General features: G+C 39.3%; 1 long non-coding RNA gene across 1 annotated transcript in view; it reads left to right on the forward strand.

The window, feature by feature from the left end:
• Positions 1–897: 897 nt before the first annotated feature.
• The window catches only part of LOC122810923, a 199,040-nt gene continuing 174,176 nt past the window's right edge, over positions 898–25,761 (forward strand). Inside the window, exon 1 of the long non-coding RNA XR_006366153.1 lies at positions 898–1,017. This is a non-coding gene — a long non-coding RNA (uncharacterized LOC122810923). The remainder of the gene's footprint in view (positions 1,018–25,761) is intronic.

The following is a 25,761-nucleotide window of genomic DNA, read 5'->3' on the forward strand; positions in this document are numbered from 1 at the left end:
GAAGGATCAGAACTATTGAGAAATTGGGACACATGGACCTTTGGCCTGGGAGCCAGGTTTCGGGTGCCACCTACACACAAGTAAACATGCCCAACGTGTGCGTGTGTGTGTGTGTGTGTGTGTGTGTTGTGTATATATATATATATATATATATATATATATATATATAAAATATGTACATATATATATATATATATATATATATATATATATATATATATATATATATAGATACATTATTTTTGAAATAATTTATTTATTTTACCCTCCTACCCCCTCTTCAGTATTGATGAGGACCATGAGGTTGATGATGACAGAGCTCCCCACCCTCATGCCATCCTAGCTCGTAACCTGGCAATTTTCTCACTCTCATGGGTGCTATGTGAGACAGAGGGTTGCTAGTTTACTAACTATGGTAACATGAGTTCCGGGATCTCTGTCCTCATGAACATGAGCATCAGAATACTACAACTCAAATGTTTAGATATTTTTCAGAATTCACAGATTTAGTACATATTTTAGGTATAAAACATGGGTCTGATTACCATTGTAAGTTACACTGTTATGTGTTATGGCTTTTCAATTTAATGGTCTGCATTTTCATGTGCATTTCATCAAGAAAAGTCCAGAAACCCTGTAGTAAAGCAATGTGCTAATAGCCACAGAGAATGAAAATGGAGATTGAAGAACTCAGACTATTAAGGGTAAAGTTTAGTACAGAACTACCTTTGCACTTCAACACAGCAAGTATAAACAGCAGAAAATTGGCAGCCATTAATGTTGGGCCACAGCCCACAGTTTAATGGACATTGTGTACATCTGCTGACACCAATGAGTGGTGTTCAGTTATACACTCTAAAACTAAGGGAGTCACAGCAATAGTTTATAGATCTGCACTGTGTTTGTTAGGCAGTTTGCTCATATTCACAGTCTGTAAATGAAGATTGAAAAAAATCAGACTATAAACTAAAGGGCAGTGATTAACAGAACACTACCTATGCTCTTTGACATAGCTAAGTGAGTAATAGCGATGGCTTTCATTTGCTTATTTTGAATACGTACTATTACTGAAACATAAATGTTTATTCTGATTTCAGATTTTTTGTGATTATAGCTAATGTAAATACTATTGCAACGTGATTAAATTTTATTCTGTTCTGAGTTTTCATTTGTTTATACTGAAGGTATAATATTAGTGCAATATTCTGAAAGTTTTTTTCTGCTTTAAGCTATAGTAGTATGGTTTAAGTCAGCTCATTTTTAGAGTTAGAACTTTAAGCTCTTTTTGTTTTTATTTTGTATTACTATTTTAGGCTTCATTCATCAGTTTTCTGTTTTGTTATAAGCATCCTTACATTTTTGTTATTCCTCATTTCTTAGCCAATATTTTAACATACATTCAAATTGTAAGCTTTATTTAGTGTTTTTCTTCAGATTTTGAATTGCATTTCAAGCCATATTTTCAGATGTGTGACATTGGATATTTTTCACTAGTAAAAAAGACTGATTGCATTAAGCAGTTAGGATTAATGCATTTTACTAGCTGTGTAGGTATAATCAGTGACTTGCCTAAACACTGGACCGGATTCACGATGGCTTGCACGGAGTGTACGAGTAGAGTAAGACTCCATGCAGCCATCATGTCCGACGAGCGATCCAGGAACAGCCTGTAGGGGCGTGTAAGAGAGCTCCTAAAACGTCTCCTACACGAACAGGGCTGGGATATGCAAATTACCTCACTTGCAGCCGAAAGGCATGCAAATGAGGTAAATGTGCGATCCAGGAAGCACAAATCTGTCCGAGTAGGAGCTGTGTTAGTTGCAGAAATGTACTCAGTTGACAACTGAGTACCATTCTGCAAATAGAACAACGGAGCCTTGTCAGCTCCAAATAAAGGCTGCATATGGTTGAGGAAGCATGCCAATGGCCAAATATACAGCCATTGGAAATGTTCCCAGATGCAAAATTAAAATAAAAATATTTTTTTTCGGCGATTTCCGATGTTTAAGCGTAGCGCCACGCAAACGGGGTGCATTAAAAAACCATAAAATAAGAAAATAAAAACCACAAATGTGGAATTCATGAAAATTGTTAAATTACAATGTAAGGGAATAGCAGGCTGAAGACAACATGGCCACCGAGTAGGGGTTGCTAAGGGGAGAAGCCCAGTCTAAGACATGTAACCAAGCATTAGTAGGCAATCCTATGTAAATGAGTGTTAGGATAGCGAATCACACTTTTACATAGCAAATGAGCACAGTCAGTGGAGTGTAGGAGTAGGATATGGGGAGTAACAGAGTAGGAGATAGGTGACATCACAAGGGGGGGTATGTATGAAAGTAGTGAAGCTCATTGGAGCAGAGTGGCATGTGTTAGCTGTCAGTTATACATCATGGAAAGAGGTGCGTCAACAGGTAGGCCAGGGAAAGCCAAGAAATGGAAGGTGTATACTGTGGATAACACCAAAGTTTCTTGCCGAGCGGGTTTGCATGTGTGTGCATGCCTGTAAACTCGAGTAAGACAGAGTGCACGCGTGGAAGCGTGAGTGCGCGCGTTTAAACCAGAGTAAGCATGTATAAGGCTGTTTACAGACCTGTAAGCATGTTTGCACTGGTGTGCATGCTTTTTAACCCAGATAAGCAAGTATTAGTCCATCTATGCATGTGTGCGCGCGTGTGAGCTGCTGTGAGCCTGTTTGCGCTTGTATGCGCGTCGCTCCCCCCTGAGGAAACAGAAAGGAAAAAGGAAGCACAACAAATAGTAGGAAGCTACCAGGGAATACTAGTAGAGCTAGCAGGTGCAAACAATCAGAATCAGGCAATTACACAGGCAGAACACTAGCCCAGCCCAGCACTTAAAACTCTGCAAACAACAGTGCAGTTTGTTTCTCCCAAGAGACACTGCAACACTGGAGTAAGCTACTAGAAGTGAAAACTGAAAAAGCTTCACTCAGACAAAAAATGCTAGGGGCTGCCATTGCTGTTATAAGGCGACATATGCAACATGCTGAGGGAAGTGAAAATGCAAATGCTGCCAGACAACCCACAGTGAGGAGATGGAGAAGAGTATACAGGCCCAGGGTCACCTACCAGGGGTTACATGAGCTGGGGATAGTGGAGCACTATAGAGTGGACAGAGACCTGCAGCAAATTGTTGAGCTGTGCAGGCCATGCCTCACACACAGAACCAACAGAGGGGAACCCATCCCAGTGGAAACCAAGGTATGTGTTGGCCTAAGAATACTAGCAACAGGTACCTTCCAGAGACCAACTGGTGATATGATGTGGATATCACAGGCATCAGCATCCAGGGTACTGCACCAGTTCCTGGATGCCATGTCAGCACGTCGGTGATCATGTATATTTCCCCAATTCCCGTGAGGTATTGGCCAGCAATATGCGTCTCTTCCAGCAAATAGCAGAATACCCTGAGGTAGTGGGTGCAATAGACTGCATCTGTGTGTAGCCCATGATCCTCTTGGGGAGGTACTGTTGTGGTCACTGTAGTTGCTGCAGGTGTTGGGTAAGGTACACCCCAAAAGGAGCATTGTAGTCAAACATGGGCCTGATGAGTGACTAGTAGAGGGCCACAATGACCTCCCATGATCTACATGCAAACCCCCATGTGATAAGCAGGGCTATATAAAGGTCTTTGCAATGATTCTGTCAATGTGATTAGCAAAGGAGAGGTTACGATCTATGTTGGTCCCCAAATCTGTAAATACATCTTCTGTAATTAATGGATTACCACTTCGGTGGTAATTTGTGTGCACCTTGTTTTCCCCAAAGGGGATGACTATGCATGTCTTAGCATTTAGCATGAGGCCATGGCTCTGGCAACAAGCATCCATCTCTGTGAGACCCTTATGGAGGAAGTATGTGTCAGCTGCAGCGTCGCTTATGGCCCCCCGGTTAGCAGTCATCTGTGATGTTTGTTAGACATAATCCCCCCATGTTAGTCTGAACCTCAGAGAAGTACATACTGAACAGGACAGGTCCCACAACTGAGCCCAGTGAGACACCAGTTGTAACTGGTCTGGAGTTGGACATGGCACCTGCAATTCTGACCATGTGCGTTCCATCCCTGAGGCAGATAGCAACACATCTAGTGATATAGGGGTTGATATTTAAGCTGGTAAGCATATGTATGATGCCTGAGTGGGGTATTGTGTTGCAGGCTTCTGCAAGTTACAGGTAGACTGTTTGAACTACCTTACCCTCATCCATGGCTTCAGTAACCGTTTCAAAGATATGAACTATGTGTAAGAGGCAAGATCTGCCCTTAACAAAGCCGAATTGTGTATGATCCACTGTCTGGAGGGTCACAATGTTTTTGATTATGACTTCCATGATAATACGCTCCATAGCTGTTGCTACCACACTAGTCAGGCTTATGGGGTGATAGTTCCTGTGGTCCGTTGTGGCACCACCTTTGTGGAGTGGGAGCACTGTATGTGTATGCCATTCTCAGGGTGCATATCCTGTAGTAAGGCTAAGTTGGAACAGTGACTTAATGTGAGTGTTCAGTTCTACTCAGAGCTCATGTAGGACACAGCCTGGGACACCGCCCAGTCCCATACATATGCTGTGTTATTTGCTGTGGAGAGGGCACCTTTCACCTGTGCATCTGTGATGTCAAGGAGGTTACATTCATTTGGGATGGGCATCTGTACCCTTGGGGGGGTAAGGGGGGGGACGTTTGTGCAGACTCTGTCTGCCAGGGTGTAGGTTATGTCCATAGGTTTGGCATATTTTGTGCTGTTATGCAACAATTCAGAGCATATCTGGGTGTTTCCACACATATTCCTGACATAACTAAAGAAGGCCTTGTGATTATCTGTAGTGTCCGGTCAATTTCACTGTCAAAACTTGCAAGTGATGATTATATGAGGGATTGAAGTGTCTTGCCAATACTGTTCAGAGATGTCCTCTCTCTGTGGGATAATGCTCTGTTATGTAGTAGCTTCCTCCTTCTGTTGTACAGCTTATATATGGCCATGGTCAACCAGACAGGTCTCCTGTTTTGGAGGAGTCATGGCTTTATTTGGGATAGCATGATCAATGCATACCTGCAGGTGCTCATAGAATGCGTTTGTAAAGGATTCTGCAGATTGGGCTGTATTATCCCCCAGCATGGGGCCTTTGCAGTATTCCACCCCAGTCTTCTCAAGTGCAAAGTCTGCTTTTGAGAAATTCTTTACAGTGATTTCCTTGGCTGGGGGTGGGGATGGGATATGGATGTCCAGGGAAAGTTGTTTATGGTCAGATCTTAACAATGAGGGTTCTACCTCTGGTGTGGAACATAGAGTCCCCATGTTGACGATGATCAGGTCCAATATGTATTCCCCCTTGTGGCTGTGGTGACTGGTTGTGCCATAGCACATGGATTCACAAATTGTAGTGGCTGTAGGGTGATGTTGTTGAGGCCTGAGTAGTATCCCCAGTCAATATTCGTGTACCTGAAGTCAACCACTATAATGGTGTGTGTAAAGACCTTCATATCCTACACTGTTCCCAGGAAAGCCGAATGCGGTTCCTGGGTATGGGAGGGGTGGTCTGAACTACACACCAAACCAAAAGGCAGTTTTGCACAATGGTAGTTGTATATGTATGGCCTGTCATGCTTAGTGCAGTGGTACCAACCCAGAGGTGTGTGTATCTGTGATGTATATGAATACACCCCCTAGTTGTGTAGTGTGTTACAAGTCCTGTGGTCATGAAGCATGGTATAGAACATAACCTGGCAGTGCCAGTGTGCATATGTAACCCTGAACTAGGTGTCTGTTAATGCACAGATATTGTTATCCCCCATACTGAGGGATAGTAAAAGATGTACATTCCTCTTTGGAAAGACTGATGATGTCAGCACCCTATAAATACAGCAGGAGAAGGGAAATCATCCAGTAATGTGAATAGCGCGCTGTGCTAATGCGTCTCTCTCAAGTATCATAACATAGTTAGGTAGGGGGTTGAATCCTGCAAACGCTGTGTATATGTGTGGGGGGGCAGGGGGGTGTGTATTTATGCAATTCTCTGTGAAAGGAGTGGCCTTTTGGAAGACTGGGATAACACACTAAAAGATGTACATTCCTCTTTGGAAAGACTGATGATGTCAGCACCCTATAAATACAGCAGGAGAAGGGAAATCATCCAGTAATGCGAATAGCACGCTATGCTAATATGTCTCTCTCAAGTATCATAACATAGTTAGTTAGGGGTTTGAATCCTACAAATGCCATGTGTGTGTTTGTCACACAGTTTGTCGATGTGCTGTGTGTTTTGCTTTTATTATTGTATGACATATTATTATAACAGTAATTTCAATGCACACATCAGTTATGTGTGCCACATACAGATATGTACCTGTGACCTTTAATAGTTCCTATGTTTGAAGCCTGCCTCATATGAATACAGTTGTTACCTTTGCCAGCATGTGCCGCAGCTTCCCAGGCCTTAGGCCATACATGTATGTTGGTAATAATGCAGGCTAATGCAGTGATCTGTGTCCTAGGCCAACTATGTGACACACACCCAAGAAAGCTTTGATAGATTAATGTGGGTGAGGTTTCATGTCTGGAGTATATGTCAGACATGTTAAAACACAGCAAAGTCTGTGAGTGATGGACATACAGTGTAGGTGTATGGCAACTGTTGCCAATATGCATACAGACACCTTCTTGCTTAGGTGATACACCGACGGACTGCAGAATACCTTTGGAAATGTGAATATCACAGGATAGACAAGATAACACTTGTCCACATGTACACACCATTACCAGTTTTACATGATGGGTGCTACCACCTACATTGTAATGTTGGAATACTATGTTAAGTACATGCCGATGACAATGTTACAGTTGCATTACAGCAATACAGCATGGCTTGGACAACAGGTATCTGTCTGCATGATACCCTTGTGGTGGTTAGGTGTGTCATGTGTAGAATGCATTGTAGGCCACTGTATGCATTTGCAGTCGTGGATGGACATATCCGTAGTGTGTTGGCATGTACGTGAGACTGCTATATGCCAAAGAGTATTGTTCCCAGGGATGTGTGGGGCTCAGTAAGAATGACTACTGGTATAGTGTAGTACTGCAGGGATATCACTGACACCGGGTTCCTACATCTGTGTATCAGTTGAGGAGACACCATGTAATGACCACTGAATGTCAGGCTATGTAGGCTGTGTATACTATCAGAATGCAGACCATTGACATTTGAAAACTGTATCACCCACAGCATACTGTTAAACCATGTCATGTTCCATGCTATGTTCACAAATGTACACCTGTAGCTCTGTGCTGCAAACATCACACATGTACTGTCCACACCCCAACACATGCAGGCATAGGCACACACAACAGCCATGTGGCACATGTGCAGACAGTACACTTTGGGAATTAACACTGGTGTATACAAAAGTACAATGACAATCATAGTGTTAATACATCATGCGTGCTCGGATATACCCACAACTATATCATTACACTGTACTATTAACAACATGATACTATTACTACAGTGCTATGTAGTCACCCTGTGCATCAGCACCATGCTATCCTGTTCCTGCATCAATGTTACAGATGGCAGGAGGTGGCACAGTTTCATCATATGCACAGGGTGTGTACTTGATTTTCCAGAGTCTGCCATTGACACATCCAGTCGACATGTATGTGTGTGTGTGTTAGTGAGGGACAGCAGTACAACATGGGGCAATGTTGATGCGATGTGTGTGTGCATGTGTTAGCCCTAGGTGTTAGCATTATGTGTGTGTGTATGCATGCACACAGTTCCACCACGTGGCTGCCATATACGGGTGTTTGTGGACAGCCACAGACTGTACCTGCCAGGTCATACAGATCACTGTCTCTGGCCACGGACACGGTACCTGTGCCTGGCAGGGGTGCTACGGACAGTATCAGGTACTAAGCCAGACTGGGTACTGTCATCAGAGGCAGTGGGTTGCTGACTGGACACATGTCCCTGCTGGGACTGTCCAGAGCCACGTGCACGTGGTCTTCTAGGATGGTCTAATGACAGCACAGACCCAGCATTGCTGGGGCTGGTACTGGCACTATGGGAGTGGCTGTGGGTATGTTGTCATCTGCGACAACTGCCAGTTGATGATGTTGCTGGCATACGTCCATGTCGACGCCTCAACTGTCCTGCACTGTCCTGGCTCCTGGACATGTAGTTGTGGAAGAGATCTAATGTGTCCCCCCAATGTCTATCAATGACCTCGCTGATATTACAGATGGCAGCCGCAACGTCATGCATAGTGTCATTCATAGTGGTGTGATGTGCTCTAAGCTCCCTCAGACCCTGTCTGGTGTACCGTTCCATACGTGCCTGTGCCTGCATTACAGCCCAGAACATAGCTGAGGTTGAAAGACCTCTGTGGGCATGTCTGACAGGGGCAGTACGACCACGGATGCTCCCATGAGAACCCCTGGACATCTGCCTGTGTGGTACCATGTCAGGAATCTGGCCATGGCTGCTGTGAGGGGATGCATGTGTCAATGATACCACACTACCCTGGTCAATGCCCACTGTATGCTGTCCCTCAGCTAAGGACATTGGTGACAATGGATGTATCGGCAGGATGATTGTGCACATTGATGGGGTTGACTGCTGTGCAGTGTTGATTGGCTGACCAACGAAAGACCCAGTCACACCTCCCTGTGCCATTACACATGTATCATCATTATCACTATCCCCAGCAGTGGCTTCAGGTTCCCTGCTGCACTTCACCAGAGCAACATCGGAACCTGTGAGAGGAAGATAGGAAACACAGTTTACAAATGTGTACACGATGTTAGCACACAGGCACACAGGCACACAAGCACACAGGCACACTCCTCAGTACAGCAGATACAAACACAGACACACCTGCAATCCAACACATACACAATACTGTTTGAGGGTGGGTGACAGTATCACAAGGAAAAACATCACTGCACATGTGCCAGCATGCAGATTATGTGTTGCACAGGAACATGCAGTGCAAGTGTAGACAGCTCTTGTTAATAACAGTATACGTGTACTTGATGCTTGTGTGTAGTTGTTCAGTGATTGTCTCCACCCTGGGATACAATGTGTACAAGGACAGAACAATGTTGTGCAAGTGTTACAAGCCATGGGTGCATATATTTGCACACACACACACAGCACATGATGGTGCTACACAATAACTGCTATGTGTACTTTTGTGGTCAGTGGAACTGGATGTGGTGTAGTAACATGAGCCATGATCAACATGCTTCTTGTGGTCAGTCAACAATAATAATGTGTGCCAGACAGGCAGCTAGCATGCTGTACCTGAAGTGCAGTAACATGACTACATCCACAATTACACAGCCACTTGTTACATGGGTGTGTAAGGTGGACAGTAGTGAGCATTGCCTAGCATGAATGTATTATTTGTTCAAGACTGTTGCACAAAGACATGATAGGCCTCTACCCCTCAGGTATATTATATTTCATGGTTGGAATATCACTTCTGAAACAATTGTGAGACATACCATTCTGTAATGATATTGAACAGTGTTGTGCAGAATGCATTATGATGTCCTCAGGCCATATAGCTGTAGCAGGCCTCACTGGCTCAGTCCCACAGACGTTCACCACCACATGACATATACCTGCATTACATGCTGTTTTCAATGCCACACACTACAACCTACATTGATATGTGCACATAGCAACCTTCAACTACATATCTATGTCCAGCCTTCACTAACAGTTGCAGTATGTCCCTTGCCATATGCACATCTGCATATACATATAGATATAGACTGCTGACACATATGAAGGGTTCACATTATATAGATTACCTTTCAGACACATCATTCAGATGCCAGCAAATACATATCTGTTACATACATTACCTTTGTATTTCTCACCTCTGCCAGTTGTACCTGTTGATGTGTTGTATTTCTGTATTTTGTGGATTGGTGTCTCTGACAGCTTTTTTCTTTTGGCTTGCTGGCTGGCTTGCTTGCTTGCTTTTTTTTTTGGTCTCTGTCTATGTCTCTCTCTCTCTCTCTCCCTCTAGTTGCTGCAATGATATTATTGCATGTGTGGACTGGCAGTACAGGCTGCTTTTGTAGGTATCTGCACATGTGCATGTGATGGCCTCTGCACCAATTGGTGGCCAGCATTTAGTAATTGCATGCAGCCTGCTGTGTGGTAATTGCAGTTCTCACTGTGATTTCAGGACACTGCTATAAAATGATAGGTTAGGTAGGCATAGGCCTTTCAGTTTTGCAAGGTGGGGACCATGCTGGTTTGCTGTGGACACTGTTGTGTCAGTCAGAAGGTTGGTATATCTCTCATATCTGAGACTGTGTTGTAGCCACTGAAATGCATGTTGTACTGAAACCTGGCTGTTGCTTCTTCCAGTTCACTCTTCTCAGTGTGTATGTTAACTCACACCTGCTAATGCTAACACTGTTTACATGGGAGTATGTACTTTCCTGTGGGATTTGTGGATTAACTGGCATACAACAGTAGTTCTTGCAATGTGTTGCTATGGCTTTTCTATTTTCCCTTTACATTCACTCCTTGAATGCTTGATATTTGTCTTTACTGGAATGTGTTGCTATGGCTTTCCTATTTTCCATTTACATTCACTCCTTGTAATGCATGATATATTTCTTTCAGCACTAAGTTCTTATATGTCTGCTGTGGCTTGGTGGTACTTCATGCAGTCTGGTGAGCCCATGGTCTGGGGTTTGACACTTACAAAGGTATTTTATTTTGCTGCTGAGCAGTACTAGGGCCTTGTCGTACAGAGTGAATAAGGCACTTTTAAATAGTTGTAAGTGGAAAGCAGGAAGTCAGTGGGGACACCAGCTAGGGATGTGCAGACTGGGTGTAGGGAAGGTCCATAGCTGCACATTTCTTTAACTGCAATAGCTGTACATATGTTTGACATTTGGTGTGACATTTGAAACCTTCCACCCCTGAGAGAGGGGTGAGGACAACTATGTATATTGTACTAACAATTATGATTATCAGGCACATGCAGTGCTTGCAAACTGCTATACTGTCATTAGTATGTTAGATGGCTACATCCTTTGATATTTCTGTGTTGTACTCGTACATAAGGGCATGCTTGTGGAAGTAATTCTACAGCTATTTGCAGAGTGTGTAACAGCAGACAGGCTGATATGCCTGTGTGTTTCTGACACTTCCAGGCCTGAGATACTTTCAGGTATGTATTTAACCAGCCTCAGGGAAAGGTACATATCAGTGGGATACACCCGTGATATATTTCAGATATTCTGCAGTTGTGACTGTGGGGTATTTTGAGCGTATGTATTACTACACCATTTCTGACATGCAAGTATTGTCTACTGTAACTTATTGACAGTTACCATTACGTGGGATTCCCCACCTTTCTGCCTACTGTTAGTACATTTCACAGGGAGTCAGTGGGGCACAGGTAACATTTGTTTGCAAATCAGGGACATCCCTGTAAATCAGTCACAGTTGGGAGGTCTGGCCTCTTACCTATTCAAATATGGCAGTGTTTATCCTGCTCTGATACTGTGTGGGGTTTGTAAGGTGCTACTGTAACATTATTACCTAGTAACATGGCTGTTTCTCTTATCACACTCATGTAATGCAATTCCACAATAATTGCCAGTAAAGATACACAGAACAAGCTTTGTGTAATGGCCTTCATATTGTCCCTTTACATTCACTCATTGTATTTCATGATATATTTCTTTCATCCCCAGGTTCTTGTATATCTGCTGTGGCTCAGTGGTAATTCATGCAGTCTAGTGTTTCCAAGGTCAAGGGATCGAGACTGACAGGGGTATTTTATTTTGCTGATGTGCAGATTACAGGCCTTGTCATACAGAGTGACTAAGGCACTTTTAAGCAGTTGTAAGCGGGTTTGCGTGAGTTTGCACGATGCTTAGCTATGCTTATCTACGCTTAGCTAAGCACACACAAGCGCACACCCGCTGACTACTGCTTAAAAGTGCTTACTACCGCTAACACCCGTGCTAATTTCTTTTAAAGAAAAGAAAATGTGGAAATAGGACAGTGGTGAAAAGGGGGGCACAAAGAGGGTAGGACAGTAGGAAAACAAACTCAGGGTGTGCAGGAAGGATGTAGGGAAGGCCCATAGCTGCCCAATTCTTTAACAGCAACAGCTGTGCATATGTTAGAAACTTAGAGTGAGATTTGACACCTTCCACCCCTGAGAGAGGGGTGAGGACAACTAAATATGTTGTACAGCCAATTGTAATTATCAGTTTACATGTCCAGCAGACATGTATGCAAAATGGGCAGCTATGCATGGGGCAGAATTTTTTTGTGGGAACACATTGCCCTTTTTTTTTTCAGGTGAGAGTAGAATGTGAGGTACAGGAAGTGGGTATATTTGGGGAGGTAGGTTGGAGAGGTTAACATACAAGACAAACAAGACGCATACAGGGCGGTGTATGACACATGTGGGGGTAAACACAACTGACGTGGACGGATGTTTGGATATTGCAAGCATATGAGCCCACAGATGGCAACAGTGGAACTGAGATCCCCACCCATGGGCATTTACCACTGCGCCTTCACAGCCCAGGCCGGGGCTGTGCTGGGGGCTGGATAGGGTGGGCAGGCACACCCATGAGTTGCGCCACTCTCGCCTCAAGCTGGCATAGGGGATCAGTCATGGAACGCCTGATCTCACTACGCACCACAGACCGGACCCTATGGAGGGTGAGTGGAGGCTCTCCTCCAGCCACGCTTGCAGAGGGGGGACAAGCCCCATCCCCTGCAGCGCTTCCACCTGAAGGTGGCACAGGGCCACCAGAGGAGGATGTCCCGGCCTGGGCACTCACCAGATGAGGTGGGAGAGGTGGGTCCGCTGGAACCCGCCTTCCCTGTTGTCCTATGTTTAGCAGTATTATATGGCATTTTGGGTTAATAACAAACAACACCATTCAAAATTAGTTGTAACAGCATGCATCAGTATTCCCATTAACCAAACACACATGAATTCCGAACATTGAGCAGCAAGCGTAACACATGCATATTTAGAACAACAGTGGACATTCCAACAGCATGCAGGGTTCATTGGTGGCAACAGGCCATCAGGTTTGGATATGTGAACAGGGCACATGCATCAACGTACATGCAGATATGTATGAACCAACAGGACAAATGTCCATGGGAATTAATTGTGAATACACATACCCAGTTTGGTGTGGAATGGCATCATTTGTGAGAATAGGGTAGGGTGGAGAAATATTACATTAACAACTTAAACTACCTATACGTATATACTGTACATTCCTAGTAGATGCATATATATATCCCCTACATGTATTAGTACAGTTTCCTGTATGTAACCTTAGGAATGTTGGTGATGGGGATGTTACTGCTACATTAATATACATTCCATTTTTATTCATATATGTTCATATCTGGCTGTATTCAGGTAAAGCATCCTGCTACATATGATTTATATGGGTCTAGACAACTGTGGATGTTCAGCATTTCATACAACCATACTATCTCCATAATGCAAGGGTACAGCAACATATCCAAATTGTGGGACGGACACAGTCCAGGTTCTGTACTTTATTAAAGACATTTCACTCTTTGGTTGTGGCTGTCTCATTCATTTCATTATGTAGTGAATGCAGTATACCTTTATTTCAGACTTATTACAGCTTTCTTGGTAGTTTCAAACTGTCTTTCCTCATACTCTCTCACTTATTTTATATTTACATTTCAGGATGGTACTTAATTCTAGGCTTTATTAACATTTATTACTGGGTTACAACAATCCTTTCCAGCTGACTCACTAATTTCATATGGCAGAATTTACAAGGATGTATTCAACACTTGTCTATCCTTTGTTGATTGATTACAACACTAGTTTTCAGGCTGAAGCAGCTATCTGATATTACAATACAGGTGGAAACTCTATTTGAGACTTGTTTAATCTTTATTACTGGATTGCAATACTCTTTTCCAGGCTGCATTACTTATCTAATCTTACAATATTAGCAGAATCTTTCTTCTAGGTGTATTTGACCTTTATTACTGGGTTACAACACTGAACTCTTTTTCAGGCTGTCTCACTTCTATTCTATAACAATACCAGCAGAATAATTACTAACCTGCCTGGTAGCGCAACCTTGCCAGCCTATCAGCATAGGCTTGCCGATTCGCGAAATGAACACCTGCAGCTGTAATATAAATGAAGGAATATTGGAACATACCTATCCATACTATAGGCTAGGATAGCATTTTTTACATACTTAATTACATGGATACTTACTCAGTAGTGGGGCATTGGGCATTTGATGGGCCTCCTGGATCCATCGGTTCAGTTGGTCCTCCTTTCATCGCTTCAGGTCCCCATGGTGGTGACGGACCTGTTCACCAGTCCGCGGAATGCCTGTGGCACTGGTGAGATCATGTGCCAACCGGTTCCACACCTCTGCCTTGTACGGTCCCTATTGAACCTGGCCCTGCATGAGTTGGCCTTCATGATGGTGGACTAGGAGCCAAACCATATATTTTGACTCCTCAATGCCCCACCTTTGTGCTCTAAAGTGATTTCCCTCTCCTGCACCTGCCATCCTGACTGCAAATGGGTATTACAATCAGTTATGGTGTGTATTCCCACCTATGGGGCTTATGTATGCCAGTTTTCCCGCACTTATCTGTGATTGGCCATTTTGGATATTTCTCTGCTTACAGCAAACCTGCTTTGTCATGGTTATATTTTCATTCATTCCTATATGTATGGTAATACTGTATTTCTAAGTACAACTGTCATGGCTTAGTGGTTCAGTACTTTGACTATGATGCACAGTATCCTGGGTTCGTTCCTTGTCATTGCTTTTTTATTTTACTACTGTCTAGACAGGCTAGGAGGTGTGTTTGTGTAAAGGCGACTTTGCTACAGCTTGCCCAACGTTGCCCAACGGTAAGCTGGTTGGCGCGCTGCGCAGCTCCGTGCAAATGGCATACGCTGGGTAACACGTTATTTAGCTATAAGCACTCATATTAAGCTGGGTATAGCGCTGCCCAGCTACGGGCACTCATATTAAGCTTGTTAAAGCGCTGCTTAGCTACGGCACTCATATTAAGCTGGGTACAGTGTTGCCCAGCTATGGGCACTCATAGTAAGCTTGTTAAAGCACTGCTCAGCTACGGGCACTCATATTAAGCTTGTTAAAGTGCTGCTCAGCTACGGGCACTCATATTAAGCTTGTTAAAGCGCTGCTCAGCTACGGACACTCATATTTAGCTTGTTAAAGCATTGCTAAGCTATGGGCAATTATGATCCTTTTTTATATATTACATCGGTTTTGTTCACAAATACATGGGCCATTTCATTACATTTTACTTAAATTATAGTTATATATGTCAGGGGATTGTTTCATACTTATTTAAATAAAAATGGAGAATGATATTGTGGGTGCTCGAACTGTGACTACCTCCTCTTTGGCCGACGTCTCTACCGCTACGCTGTTGCTACTTGGCTTAATTTGCATATGTAGATCTTATATGCTTTTCAATGTCTGCAAACTGTGGCTGAGCGAAGGGCATACCCACGCAAACGAGCGCAAATGCGGGCAAACATTTTGGAAATTATAAAAAAAAGGAAACTGCTATTTTTACATTTTACACATTTTCAGTAGGGTTTAGTCTGTGGGGATGTGTGGTGTTGTGTTCCTTGACATTTCAGCAGACTCACTCGTGGGTGTTTACTTTCAGGACTCTGACTCTTCTGGGGGCGTGTCCCTTTGCTGTACTCGGCAATCGGACACGCCCCCTACTTTCCTACATGGACCGTGTTAGACTAGGGTATGATTCAGCATGCCCTCATGAATATGCATGGCATGCTGACGTCATACCATTCAACTGCAGCCTCCGAGTAAGACATATTAAGTCTTACACGGAGGTTTCGTGAATCCGGCCTACTTTGTTTTTGTGTATCTGTTATGAATTTCTATATGGAAGGCTGATGTCACTAAACAGCTAAGTTACCGTTCCTGCATCTCTGAGGATGGTGTTGTAATTTGTTACACAAATTCAAACGTGCATTCCTAATACATGCACAAGAGCATCAGCATACATTAACATTTTGACAGACTTTGATTTCATTACTACTAAGATAAATCTGTGGAATGATGCCTTCAATTCACAAACCTGGATGAGCTTTTCAAGGCTGATACCTCATCCCAACAAGACCTGAATAATTATCCTGAGAAATACAATACCTCCACAGGACATGAATGTAATGATCTATCCAGCCATATCTATCAACTGCCCCTGATTTGCAAAATGTCCCTGATTTTGCCTCATATTTTTGTCCTGTAAATATCTGATAAATCACTCAGGATTAAAGTCTGACAATAATACCAGATTTTACAGTTTCATACATTTTATTGTTCAGAAAATGCATCTTGATGCAAAATGATTTGTACTATTACATTTTTGATGTGAATTGCACTGATATTTAAAAATTGTCCCTGATTTTGAGTCTTTGTTCTTTTATTGTCATTGCCGTCATCCCTGATTGTTGAGCAAAGACATTAAGAGCTATGTGTCCAGCAGTTATGGATAGGGTGGTCATATGAAATTTAATTCTTATCAAGTATCTTGGGGTTATCCTACATCAGTACCTTAATAATCACATATTAAATGAAAACAATCAGAAAAGATTTGCTACTAAGTATGTCCTGTCGTACTAAATCCATGAAAGCAATTGTCAAAATAAAGTTATTTTCAAAACTTCCATTTTGTTCCATAGTTCTTACATTCTGTTAGTTATCTTGAATTTGCAGCATACATTCATAATTGTAATTTGATTTGCTTTTAGGAGGTTCTATTCTGAAGCAGAACTTTTCTTTTGTTATGTATCATACCTCTGTCCAAGCTAAACAGTGATTACCGCCCTATGTCCATTCTCCCTACCCTTGGGAAAATCTTAGAAAAAACATTTTATAATCAGCTCTCAAACAAACAGCCAACAAATAAGGCACTGGAGGGTTCACCAGATAGCAAAACCAACTTTAATGAGCATTATGTGCTCATTAAAGTTGGTTTTGCTATCTGGTGAACCCTCCAGTGCCTTATTTCTTGTTTATTCATTTGTATTTAGGCACTTTTTCCATTTTTTGTTTATCAACTCTCAAACAACATAAGTCAATACTGCATTTTCTCTACCAAGCAACATGTTTTCTGGTCCATACGTAGAACTTCCACTGCACTTTGGACCTTCACCGATCACACCCTTTTAGATATAGACAAAGGCCTCCTTACTGGAGCCATATTAATAGACCTTGCCAGAGCCTTTGACCTGGTTGAACACCCACTCCTATTTAACCACCTCACTGACATTAAATTAGTCCTGAAGCTATTCACTGGTTCCAAAATTACCTATCGAACCAACATTTCTCAATAAATTTTATCAACAGTACATCAGCCACCACTCCCTTATAGTCACTTGAGGCTCAATACTGGCCCCTCTTTTTTCCTCCGTTTCTTTAAATAAACTGACAATTGACTTACTCCAAATAGCAATCTTACTTTACACCGATGACATGATTATCTTCTGCTCCAACCACACAACCAATTAATTTCAATATGGTCTGCAAAAAGATTTCTTCTCCCTCATTAACTGGCTCAGTATCAAAAAAACTATTACTTAACTGCTCAGAAACTAAAACTATGCCCTTCATAACCTCTACTAAAAGACAAAAGAACCCCAACTCACTTCTTATTCTTGACCACCATAACAATGTCATTGAGCAGGTTAACACCTTCAAATAGTCTGGCTTAATCCCTCACTTAACTCCCACTTTCACCTTGAAAAACACCTGGAAAAAAATCAACTCCCTACCCTTCTGTGCCAACAAAATCTCCTCTCCTGTCCAACAAGAAATGTTATTGTGAAAGGAATTCCTGTACCTAACATGAGTACTGCCTACCTTTTGTAACATCTTCCTCCAAAAGAAACTCTACCACCATCCAAACAACATCCAACTCCATCTGTCACTGCATTACCCTTTCCCCAAAGTTCGGATTTTAACTCTATGGTGATACGCTCATTATTTCTTGGCGACACTTTCTACAAAGTATGACATTACTGTTATACACTAGTAAAAGCTAATTGGCTGTCAGTTCAGCAACAAGCCAATCTACTCATTGGCTCTCAACTTTTCTGGCTCCTGAAAGAAAACTCTTGCTATTCTTTTTCCTCTCTCATATAACCTTAACTCTTGTAGCCACACAGGGCCTCTCTTGCAAGCACCTAAACCCAGACTGAAGTGCTCTAACCACTCCTTTCTACTCTTGGACTCAAACTTTGGAGGGATCTTCACTCAAATCTTTTAAGACCTCTCTTACTACTCCTCGTTTCAAGCAAAACTTAGAAAACATTTCACAGCACTAGCTGATTGAAAATGCTGCTTCAGGATTCAAAGATGGCTGCCATTCTGTGAACACTGCTGAACTGCAGCTCTTCATTTAACCTGAGGAAATCTAAACCCTGAGTCGATACCAAGAAACTTTTAACATCCAATCTTTGATAAAATAACTTCAACTACATTTAACTATCCTGTAATAAGAAGAAAAACCAGAAAAAAGGAATTTATTTAACAGGATTATAACAGATTAGCTGGCTCTGCAGAGAGAAGTAAACAAAGGAACCATGTGCTTTCTATACTGTAAGTCTTTGTCTTGGAATAAGATGTCAAAAGAAGAAAAAAACATGGACATAACCACTACTAAGACAAAACTTTCGGAATTACAGTCACCAGAAAAAGATGTGATTTCTAAAAGACAAAAAAATTACTAAAATACAGGAACAACAGAAACCAGGGACTAAAACTAAATCTGATCAAGCATTAAACATGGAAGATATCAGAAATGCTCTGCTACCCATACAAGAAGCTCTGAAGGAACTGACTTGACAAATACAAACATTTGGAATTTCTTGTACTCAGTTGCTGGAAAGAATGGATAAGACGGAAGCTCGAATTTCTGAAAATGAGGATAAACTAACTTTACTAGAAAAAAAAAACAATCTACATGATCTGGATATACAGGCTATGCAAAGTAAGATTACGGACTTAGAAGCAAGATCCAGGAGAAATAACATTATTATCAGAGGGATTCCAGAATCCATTCAGTATAATGATTTAATTCCATCCATACTACAAATATTTGCAGTGCTTCTAAATGACTCTGATATGGTGAAACAAATTATTATTGAAAGAGCACACAGAGATCTGAGAGAGCTACAAGCATCTAATATACCTAGACCTGTTTATGTTAAAATACTTAATTATCAAGATGTTAGCAGAATACTTACTACTGCAAAACAAAGTGGAGGCTATATCATGTGGAAAAATAATAAAATATCCCTAGCATAGGATTTACCTTTACAGGTCAGACAAGCTAGACAGTCTTTGTCTCCATACTGCAAATTTCTTATTGACAAACAAATTAAGTTTTAAATGAAATACCCTAATATGCTTATATTTACAATGGATGGGACTAAACATTCTGTTTCTACCAAAAATGAGGCAAGAAATCTGTTTCTTAAAGTTTTCAAGGGTTTACCTGCATCAGAGACTTGAATTGAATCTTCGTTGAGACTGGCATGCTTCTGAGGTCGGATCCATTGTTTACTGTGCCTTGAGGACTGGGTAATCCTTTGTTTTCATTTTCAAAGCTTTAGGCCTCTTCCGGAGTAATAAAACTGTTTGTTTTAGCTAATTTTGATTACCTGCATTCGTTTCCCGGCATTTTATGATTTCTACGAACTGTTTTCGATGAGGAGAAAGACAGGAAGTGCCTAAAATGCTGTTGAGAGTGTGGATTTCACTGTGGCACTTCCGGAAGTCCGACTGCAAAAGTGGTCCCCCATCATGAATGTTTTACATGGTTTCCAGGCTTGGGAAACTGAAGGGAACTGTTTTAAACACTTTATGGTTTATTTAACATTAAAATAACACTATAGTATGGTAATTTAAACACATAGGAACATTTTATGTACTTCCTTTTCAATGTTTAATCAAAATCTTGTAGTTATATTATTTAGAGAGGGTGCAGGGATTTAGTAATGTTTTGTAAAAATATACTTGTTAATATAGTCCTTAGTGTACTGTGTAGTGGTGATAGTTTATATTATATCAGTTAGTTAGTAGCTTGCTTTAGTATAAAACTGTGATAGTGCAAAGTTATAACCAGGGATATCAGTAGTTAGCTGTATACTTGTTTTAGTAGAGGGTTATAATAGAGTATATATATATATATATATATATATATATATATATATATATATATACATATAGGTTATATATGCAGCAAAATGATAACCTTGTTTACATTTACACATTAAGTTTTTATTTTTCATGTATCCGGTTTATGTATAGATAGCTAATCCAATTACTAAAACTTCCTTTTTTCTCTTTATTTTTATATATTAATATTATATCTTCAATTTGATTCGCTTAAATAATAGTTAACCAAAGAGATGTAGATCATGGCAGTGTTTGTTAGGGAATGTTTAGTTTAGACTTTGTCGTAGTTAAGTTAGATTATATAGGTCTTAATTGTGGAACATGGTTGAAATTGTATAATTTGATGTTTTTATATTTGTTTCTTTTCTTAACCCCTTTTATTATTCTATGTTATACAAGACCTATAAATGTCCTGGTCCGGGGTTAGAATGGGTAAGCACTGGTATAGGATGGGATATAAGGATTGCTTCCAGACTATGTATGTTTTTGAAGTTACTTTTCTTTCTCCTCTGTTTTCCCTCTTAAACCTTCATTGTACAGACAACCTTTGGAATGTGGGAATTGGACTCATGGAACGTTAAAGGGCTCCAGAACTTAAAGAAGAGGAAACTATTGTTACATGTATTGTTGCAGGCTAAGGCATTGTTTATATTACTTCAGGAAACACATTTAATGAATGATCAATGGGTTGATATAAAAAAAAGAAGTGGATCAGAGAAGTAGTAGCATCGGAAGGTAAGTCAAATAGTGCTGGGGTAGCTATAATTATTAAAGATCAATACAAGGAGAAGATTTTAGATTCTAAAACAGATAAAGATGGGCGATGGTGTTACGTTATTCTTTCGTCTACCCTATTTGATAAACCTATTTTAATTTTAAATATCTATGCGCCCTGTAATGATCAACAAATATTCATAACATCATTGTACTCAATTTTAACACAATATGATAGATATTATATAATTGTTGGAGGAGATTGGAATACTTACCAAAATCCGAAGTTGGATACCTCTTGTCCACAAAGAGCATTTAATAAACATGCTGTATTAGCATTGAATGATATTAAGGAAGACTTACAACTATATGACCCTTTTCACTATCTGAACAATGTCAATAACACAAATAATTATACCTTTTATTCCCCATGTCATAAAATGTGGTCCAGAATAGATTTCTTTTTGATTTCAAGAACATTATTAATTTAGAACCTACAGTTGTTGCACATGCACGTTATTTATCAGATCACTCGAAAATTTAGTTGAGCTTTGCTAAGGAGGTAAAAGATACCCTGCGACAAAGAGATTATAATTGGTCTCTTAACCCTAATCTGTTGAATAAGGAGGAAATAATACAGGAAATTACAAATTACCTCAAAGATTTATTGGTTGGTCTAAAGAAACAACATGCCCCAGATATTGAATGGGTGACAGTTAAAACACAAATAAGAGGGATCCTTTTGCAAAAAGCTTCTTATTATAAAAAAATACAAAACAGAGATATTCAAAATCTAGAAACAAAATTTAAGATACTTGATCAAGAACTGATTCGGAATTTTAATGATCAAACAGAGATGGAATTGCTTAAATGTCAAAAGGATCTCTTCTTAATTCAAAATAGTAGATTAACATTTCAGGAACATAAGACGTTAGTGAGGTATGCAAACCATGTTCAAACACCATCGAGAGCGTTAGCTAGGATCATTAACCAATCGAAAACAACAGGGCAAATTGCGGAAATACAATTTAATAATATAATATACTCTAAAACTGAGGATATCATTAACATTTTTGAGAAGATATATACTAATATTTATGATGGGCAAAAGGATGTGTCCTCACACAGAACCTATAAACGATTTTTACAGACAATTAATTTTCCAAAAATAGGAGAGGATATTCAAAACAATTTGGTCAAACCGATATCCGAAGAAGAAATAGTATACATAATTCAACATATGAAATCACATAAATTACCAGGTCCTGATGGGTTGACAGTGGAATTTTATAAAGTGTTTGTGGATATTTTCGGTAAAATACTTTCATCTGTATTTAACTATATAATTAGGAATAAAATTAATGATCCTCATCTTAACACTTCAAGAACTATTTTTATACATAAACCCAATTTGGATCCCCAAAACCCTGATAATTATAGACCGATATCATTAATAAATGTCTATGCGCCCTGTAATGATAAATATATAAATAACAGACAATTAATTTTCCAAAAATAGGAGAGGATATTCAAAACAATTTGGTCAAACCGATATCCGAAGAAGAAATAGTATACATAATTCAACATATGAAATCACATAAATTACCAGGTCCTGATGGGTTGACAGTGAAATTTTATAAAGTGTTTGTAGATATTTTCGGTAAAATACTTTCATCTGTATTTAACTATATAATTAGGAATAAAATTAATGATCCTCATCTTAACGCTTCAAGAACTATTTTTATACATAAACCCAATTTGGATCCCCAAAACCCTGATAATTATAGACCGATATCATTAATAAATGTTGACATGAAAAGTTTAACCTCTATTATAGCATCTAGACTGAAAAAAATCATGACTCATATAATATCTAAAGAACAGGCTGGATTTATGGCAGGTAGACAAACTAGTGATAAAACACTTACACTCCATACTATGATAGTGCATGCTAAACAAAATAATCTTAACATCTATGCCCTTATAATTGATGCACAGAAGGCCTTTGATAGGGTTGATATAAATTTTTTGTTTGAGCTTTTACCTTATTTTAATATATCCCATGAGTTTGATCAAATGTTACAAATATTATATAGTAATCCCTATACTACACTGTACATTAATAGAAGTTTCTCTAAAAGAATACTGATCAAAAATGGAACACATCAGGGCTGCCCTTTGTCCCCTTTATTATTTAATTTTTATCTTGAATCTTTGTTCTTATATATTAAGCAGAATGTATATCATAATGCCCCAATAATTTATGGTACCAAAATATTAATGGCAGCTTTTGCTGATGATCTTAACATTTATTGTGCATCCCCAATTTCAGATACTGAAAAGTTATTAAAGGCTGTAAATGACTTTTCAGAAGTCTCTAACTATAGAATTAATTTGAAAAAAAACCAACATCTTCCCTTTAAGAACACCTAAACCTTTTTCGTTATTGCCTTTGGTGGGACAGGTAACGTTTAAAGAAAATATTAAATACTTAGGTATTGGGTTTTCTACAGATAATAAAGACTTCTACAATAATAACATTAAAACAATTTGGGATCAAATAATATCTGATTTTGGGAGGTGGAAGAATTTACGACTGCCAGTATTAGCAAAAGTTTCAATTATTAAAATGAACGTACTACCACGGTTACTATATGTTTTTAGGTCTGCCCAATTAATAATTCCGAAGACATTTTTTAAACAAATTCATAAAGAATTGGCTAAATTCATTTGGGAGCCAAAAAAAAACAGGATATCTTATGATAAATTAATGACCCCAAAAAATAGCGGAGGACTGGAGCTACCTAATTTTGAAATGTATTATTTAATAGTGAACTCTAATAGAATTTTAAGAATTGCTAACTATGATATAACTAGTACTAAGTGGACACCAACTTGGGTGGTCCTGAATTATAAATATATTTTAAAGTTGAATATTAATCCTAAAGCAATACCCTTTTTAGATAAAGATACCTTGAAATTATATGGGATTATTGAACACATTAAAACATGTATATTATCTTTACAAAACTTATTTCAATCATTAGATCTGGTTCAACATATGATGGTTTTTCAACCCTTTCACAGGAATCCTAACTTGAGATTGAATAATCAATTAATTGATCTTAAAAAGTTTCCATTAATAGTCAATTTAACTCTGATTGATATATATAAATATCTTGAACGTTCAGCCAACCAAATAAGACAAGAATTTAACCTACCTAAAAACTATCTTGTTATTTTGAGACAAATTAGAGAACTTGCTATAAGTTACTTTAAAAATTTCAAACCTGAAGATGAGATTATAAACAAATGCTTGGATTTGTGGCAAGCTCTCCAACAAGATATTAAGCATATAATAACAACAAATAAATTAATTAAAGAACTTAAATTTCAAGATAAAATTTTGTTGAACTATTGGGAAGAGAAAATCCTATTGACAGACAAAAGTAATATGTTAAAAGCAATTGACTTGACTATCAAATCTACTTCTCTTCAAAAATTATATATACCCATATGATGGTATGGAATAATGCATATTATACACGTCTTGCCCTGCATAAATTGAATTCCAAAAACTCTCCAACCTGCCCATATTGTAAAAATCAACCGGCTGATCTTCTTCATATGTTCTGGGGCTGTAAATGCATATACAAACTTTGGAATTCCCTTAGGATTCAACTTCAGAAGATGGGTTACCAAAGTACAACGTTGTCATGGAAATTCATGATTTTGCATATTCCCCCGAAAGAACTCCCTAGATCACAAAGTATTATATGTATTAATATTTTTTTATTAATGAAGCTCTTTATAGCCACTAATTGGTTAGACCCATCTAAAACATCATGGGAAAACTTTAGAGTTTTGGCAACAAGGCATATATTAGCTCATAAATTACTTTTAAATCTGCATAATAAAAATATTAATAATCCAAAAATTTGGGAACAAATATTTAATATTATACTAGCATAATACTTTTAATTTGAAGGTATTAAGAATTATTTATACACTTGAAGAGAATTTTGCGATCAAACTATTTATTACTTGAAATGTTCTTAACTATTCTTATGTTTTTCTTGTATAGTTAGTGTTTTACATGGAAGCATTCTTGTAAATATTGCATATATGTTTGGTGTGTTGTTAGTGATATTAGTTAGTAGTTCCTTTTAAAATTTTGTTTTTGTTTTTAACTGTGTATGGAAAACAATATAACAATAAAGATTTATTATGGAAAAAAAAAAGAAGATGCTGCTTCAGGTCACATATCCTGGTCTCCCTAATCTCTGACTCATACTGCCTACCACTTTCACTATAGCATCTCATCTCTAATTCCTAATATGTTGCTACTCTCACTGATGTAAATATTATACATTGTGGCTTCTGCTGACTACCTTCTTAAATAACATTTGTCTTTTGAATATTAGCATCCCTTTGTTTTAGTTTACTCTTTTACTGCATAAAATATTTTTTCTACTTCACGTGTTCACATTCACATTCAGGGCTGAGACTAAAATTTGTCAAGTGGGATCAGTGCTTTACCCCAGTTAACTAAATATGTAAATAAATAAATAAGCTGTCACAAAATTGTCAAATTTATAGCAGGCAGTTATTATCACATTCACTCAACACTATATACATTTAAAAAAAACTTGAATGAACACAAAAAAAAGCACAATCTACTTAAGTCGGATCTGTTTTATTTGTAATTTTCTGTATCACAAATGGTAAAGCACTGTTTGACATTGTAAAGTGATACAACACAG

The sequence above is a fragment of the Protopterus annectens genome, chromosome 9.part0, assembly GCF_019279795.1.
Source record: "Protopterus annectens isolate FY-2018-M chromosome 9.part0, PAN1.0, whole genome shotgun sequence".
NCBI lineage: Eukaryota > Metazoa > Chordata > Ceratodontiformes > Protopteridae > Protopterus > Protopterus annectens.